Source organism: Danio aesculapii, chromosome 19 (assembly GCF_903798145.1).
Source record: "Danio aesculapii chromosome 19, fDanAes4.1, whole genome shotgun sequence".
Taxonomy (NCBI): Eukaryota; Metazoa; Chordata; class Actinopteri; order Cypriniformes; family Danionidae; genus Danio; species Danio aesculapii.
This window is the reverse complement of record NC_079453.1, coordinates 37,573,366-37,578,822: the sequence shown is the minus strand read 5'-3', so window position 1 is coordinate 37,578,822 and position 5,457 is coordinate 37,573,366. Positions and strand designations below refer to the sequence as shown.

Genomic DNA, 5,457 nt, shown 5'->3' with positions numbered 1-5,457 from the left:
TTTATACAAACTTAAGAAACTCACAACAAGTGAGATAATGATGGCAGAATTGTTCACGTTTGGATGAACATCGTCTGTGGAAGTCACACTGAAAACGTTTCGTTGATTTGCTTGGCAAATCCACCTGACCGGCTTGAACCTGTTAAGAAATCTTTGTTTGGAAGCCTTTCGCCATCACACACATTTCTGTTTACATGGACTGCTATTCAAATGACTGCATTTAGCATGCAAAAACTCAGAGAAGCATGGTAAATTAAATCTGTCACAGCAAATAGCTTCAATGTGGTTAGCTTTCTCATTCTGTAACCACTGGTGTACCTACAATACCTTTGAATAACAAGCCATTTCAAAGTAGCTTTCCCAACACAGCAGACCTTTTCTTTTCTATTCTTAATTTCTCATCTTTTCTGTCTCCTCTTTCCACAGGCTGGATGTAATCTTTCCCTCTTCACACAACTGTTCCCATAGTTACAAATGGGTCACTTGGATGGACGAAAGACGAGGAGATATTTTTTGATTTGTTTTTCATTTGTAAACCAATTCCAATCGTGACAAACAGTGAAAAACCTTAACAACGATGCTGAAAAAGTGCATCAAGAGACACACTGATCAGTGTTTGCTAGCTAAAACTCTGTTTCTACACTTCTGCTGTCTCCTCTTTTTTCCCCCTGAGGAAACATCCTGTTTGACTGCGGCAAAAGGGACACATGCGAAACTCGCTTGCCAAAAAAAAAAAGACAAGAGATACATTGTCCGGTCAAACAAATTCCGTCCATTCTAAACTCTAGAAATGGGGGAGGTCTTCACGTGAGCTGGAAGTCAAGAGAAGCACGTTGCTGGAGAGTCGAAACTTTGTTTTACTTTTATACTTTCAGTTCTATCCACGGATTCCATTTTGTCTGGTTTTATCTCCTTGAACTGAAATCACAGTGCAGACTTCGATGAGGACACACGTTGGTTCCCTGACACCACAATTGAAGTGGAATGAGATTCGGAGGCTTATTAGAAGACATGGATTCTAGCTGTAGCACCTCTTTTCTCATTCCAGCCCGAAGGGAACGGTGGTGATTTGCCACCATCTTATCATGATCCCGACTGAGAACGGACAGTCTGACCCTTCGAGCAGCCCAGCGGAAAGAGCATGAAAAGACACGTCGCACGTGTTTTTTTGTGCTCTGAGGCTTTATGAAGCTGACTTCATGGCCGTTATTTCCTACCATTGAAGGGTTGGATTTTATCTGAATTACCCAGGAGGGCCAGAAATTTCTCCATCTCAAAGTTGAGATGTTCTTGATTTGTGGGCTTAGGTATCATGAAGAAGAGCCGCTTGTTAGCATTTCCTAATATTCCTGATGTCAGACAGGTTTCAGGTGGGCTTCTGAATGTCACAGATCAACCAATTTCCATGCAGAGATTTCTTTTTAAAAAAAAAAGCTACACAACCCTTGAAGACTTGGAGCAAGTATAACTCTTTCATAGACAGGGGAGGGTCTGCTTTCGGTCCTCTTTCGGTTCTGAAGTCTAGGATAAGGAGGATGACGCGAGGGTTTTAGTCATAAGGAGCCATCACCAAATAAGCATGAAAATATTTAATCTGTAGCTTTGTGTCATAATCTGTTTCCCAGCATATTCCCACACGTCATCCATGCCCACGCCACACTTACGATAAGCGGAAGGGGCTTAGAAATCACTCCTTGAAATATTAATCCCAGGCTGGTTGTTTACTTGCATGTATTTGCCTCCAATAACTTGACAAGAAGGTTCAGTTTGGGGAGTTTACAACCTGGATCTGACAGTGAGTCGGATTGCGTACGGTGTAACTTTCATGGCTGTTTCTAATTGAGTTATTGAACATTATTGTCATCACTTGTTTCTGCATTATCGCTTCGATTTTCTTGTTTTACTGCCTCTGTTACTTGACGCCGGGATTGAAATTCCTCCAGTTTATTTGCTGTACTCTTCGGCTTCTCGAATCAATCAGTGATATAATTGCTTTTACAGGTTTATTACTTTTGAAATCGGTAGCCTATTTTGGCTGTGTTAATATGATATTACCCTGAGCTGTTTTCAATTGTATGTTGATCGAAAAAGCAAAGATTGTATTTCCCATGGGGCTTACGGGCCAGGTTTAGCCGGTGCATTATCTTCAACCTATTTACATTCATTTTGTATTTACTGTCATTCAGGCGTTCTTTTATTACAGATTGCCACATATCAGACATCATTTTGCTGCAGTTTATCTCAGCCTGACTTGGCGTACGGTAGCATTTCCGTCTCAGCAACCCAACAACAAAAGCGATGCTGCCAGATTTGTTATGCTGACATTAGAAATCGCTCCTTTTAAAATCCTACAAACAATGCACTTTGCTTGTGATAACACACACACACACACACACACACACACACACACACACACACACACAAATCAAGGCACAAGGGCTCCAAAGTCACCTCCTCTACTTTTATTTTTCATTATTTTTCCAAAATGTTGTTGAAGTGTCCAGGCAGGCTGTTTCATGCTGGTCCATCTGTTTCTCGTAACAGTGCCTTGGTAACTCTATATGTGGTGTGTCAAATCTCTTCTTATTGCTCCATTTTTATTATTATTGCACACTGGTCAAGAGCTGCAGGTTGCTAGGGCAGAATTTCAAAGAAGCTGCTTGTCGTTTTTTCATTTGTCTGGTCGACAGTTGAGTCTTTGTTATTCTCAGAATCACACAATAAAGACCAGCACCCCCCAAATAAACTCCTTTATGTTAAAACCTGCACTTTAAGGGAGCACTCTTTTCTCTTCTTTACCCTAGCATGTGTCATTTCAATATTCTTATATCATGAATATCATCGCAAAACCTAAAGCTAAAAGGTGCTGCTTTGCCCAAGTAAAAGTCATCAGCTTATTTTGTGGACATGCATACGGAGAAATCCAAACAAACGACGAATTAGCTGAACTACCCAACGTATTCTAGTCAGAGATTTAGCTTGTAACAGTTTCGTCATTTCACTCATCACTAAAACAAACATGTTCCCTCCTCGAAGCTGACATGTTGTCAGTGTCAGGCGCTTTCATCAGCCCAAAACTGGTGCTTACATGTTTATGTGAAACATAACAAACGGCCCCTTGTGTATTTTATTTTACACTACAATGGAGACCAGCATTCTCGCATATTCACATACTTGTGACGAGTGAATGACAGCTCTTTTTTGTCCAGTTAGTTTTTACAAAAAAGCAACATGTGAAATATGAAATGTGTGATCTTGGAACATCACACTGTTTTTCCTCATGAAAATGTTCTAAAACCACGCATTCCATGCTTCCATGTGTGTTCCACATATGTTCCATGTGAGTTCCACGTGTGTTCCAGCTTCAATTTGGGTTCCACATGTAATTCACATTGAACAGAATAACATGTGCAGTCCACAAGCGGTCCACATGTTCCACGTGTTCCACATTCACTTTGTGTTCCACTTGAGTTGACTTTATATTCATGTGTGTTCCACGTGTTTCACACTTGTTCCACGTGTTCAATTTGGATTCCACGTGTGTTCAATGTGTATTACACTTGCATTCTACATGCGGTCCACATGTTTCACGTGTTCGGTTTGTATTAATGTGTGTTTCACATGTTTCACACTTGTTCCACATGTTCAAATTTGGGTTCCACATGTGTTCCGTTTATATTACATGTGTGTTCCACTTGTTTGATTTGTGTTCCACTTGTGTTAAGTGTGTATTACGAGTGTGTTACATATGTTCAACAGGTCCCATGTTGGTCATGTGTATCACATATGTGTTTCACGTCTGTTCCATGTTCAATTTCATGTTCTAATGTGTTCCAGATGTGGTCCATGCATGATGCACATGTTCAATTAGTGTTCCATGTGTGTTCAGTATGTTCCACTGGCATTCCATTGTGTTCCATGTGTGTTCAATATGTGTTCCACATGTGTTCCATTGTGTTCCATGTGTGTTCAATGTGTTCCATTGTGTCCCATGTGTGTTCACTATGTGTTCCACGTTTTCCATTGTGTTCCATGTCTGTTCAATTTGTGTTCCACATGCGTTCCATTGTGTACCACGTGTGTTCAATATGTGTTCCACATGCGTTCCATATGTTCAGTATATGTTTTTACATGATTGCACATGCAATGCTCGTGTAGCTTTTTTCTGGAAGGGTGTTTGTTAGTTCGAATGTTTGTTTTGCTTTGTTTCATTTTTAATTCTGTGTCCTTAAAGTTTAGCAGAGGTGATTGAATAATACTTTATCATATTTATTGTTTGTAGTGTCAAGACACATCGTAGAATCAACATAATTCATTTGTATTGGAAAGGCTGAAAGTTTGGATGTGGTTGAAATCAGGATTGCACTGAATGTATTTTAATTTTGGAAGCATCTATGCTATGTCTGCTAGGGTTAACATTCAACAAAAAACACATCATCAAAAAGGGTTCCCCTCAAAGTATATTTTGCTTAATTTGCAGATGTGTACTACGGGATAAGCATATCAGATTTATGTGGAGGTCAATGTGAAAATATTTTGGTATGCACTTGTTTTATTTTATTGGTATCACACTCATGTTGAGAACCACCAACTCGCATTTCTCTTCAGATGGTAAAAGTTATACAAGCCCAGCCTTGAAGGACTTTTAAAGGACTGCTCTGCTCTGGCTATCCAAAGCCTAAAGGAATACAGTCAGTCTTGAGTTGCGTACTTGACCAAAAGGATTTTTCTTTTTTTGAAAAGTGACTTTAAAACTTTCAAGGACCTTAATGGAGCGGTCCGTTGCGGATATTCAGACAGAGACTCTGACACTGAAAGGAGAACTAATGAATAGAAACCTTTTTTTGTACAGAGATATATTTTTATGGAAATAAATTTGTAATATAAAAAAGAGAAAGTGTATTGACAGATCTGTAAATGTTTTTCATTATTGTAGTACAAATGCTAGTGGGGATTATAAAAATATATATATAAAATATATATATACAAAGACAAAATAGAGACTTTTTTTGTAAATGTAAAAAAGATTGTATATAGTTTACATATTGTACATATGTAATACCCAACATGGCTTGTCTGCAATATATAAAATGTATTTTATCTGTCTGTATATGATGCTTTGCATTGTGTTTAAGCTTATTCTACTTTCTTGAACTTGAAACCTATTTTGAAGTTTTTGGAATAAAAAAAAAAAATGAAAATAGATGTGTCTGGTGCTTTCTTTCGTTTTGTGCTATATTTATAACTTTGTAACAGAGCTTTATTCACAGCTTTATTCGCCTGTGTATACATTGCTAATTCAATTCAATTCATCTTTATTTCTATAGCGCTTTTACAATGTAGATTTTATCAAAGCTCCTTAACATAGAAGATTAAAGTAAATTGAAACTGTGTCAGTTCAGTTCACAGAGTTTAAGTTCAGTTCAGTTCAGTGTGGGTTAATTTTCACTGCTGAGA

General features: G+C 38.4%; 1 protein-coding gene across 1 annotated transcript in view; it reads left to right on the top strand.

Annotated features, from left to right (window-relative positions):
• Positions 1 to 5,066, top strand: part of csmd2 (CUB and Sushi multiple domains 2) — a 543,350-nt gene extending 538,284 nt beyond the window's left edge. The window contains exon 73 of the mRNA XM_056479194.1: positions 427 to 5,066. The gene's annotated coding sequence lies outside the window, so the exon portion shown is untranslated. The remainder of the gene's footprint in view (positions 1 to 426) is intronic.
• The last annotated feature ends 391 nt before the right edge of the window (positions 5,067 to 5,457 follow it).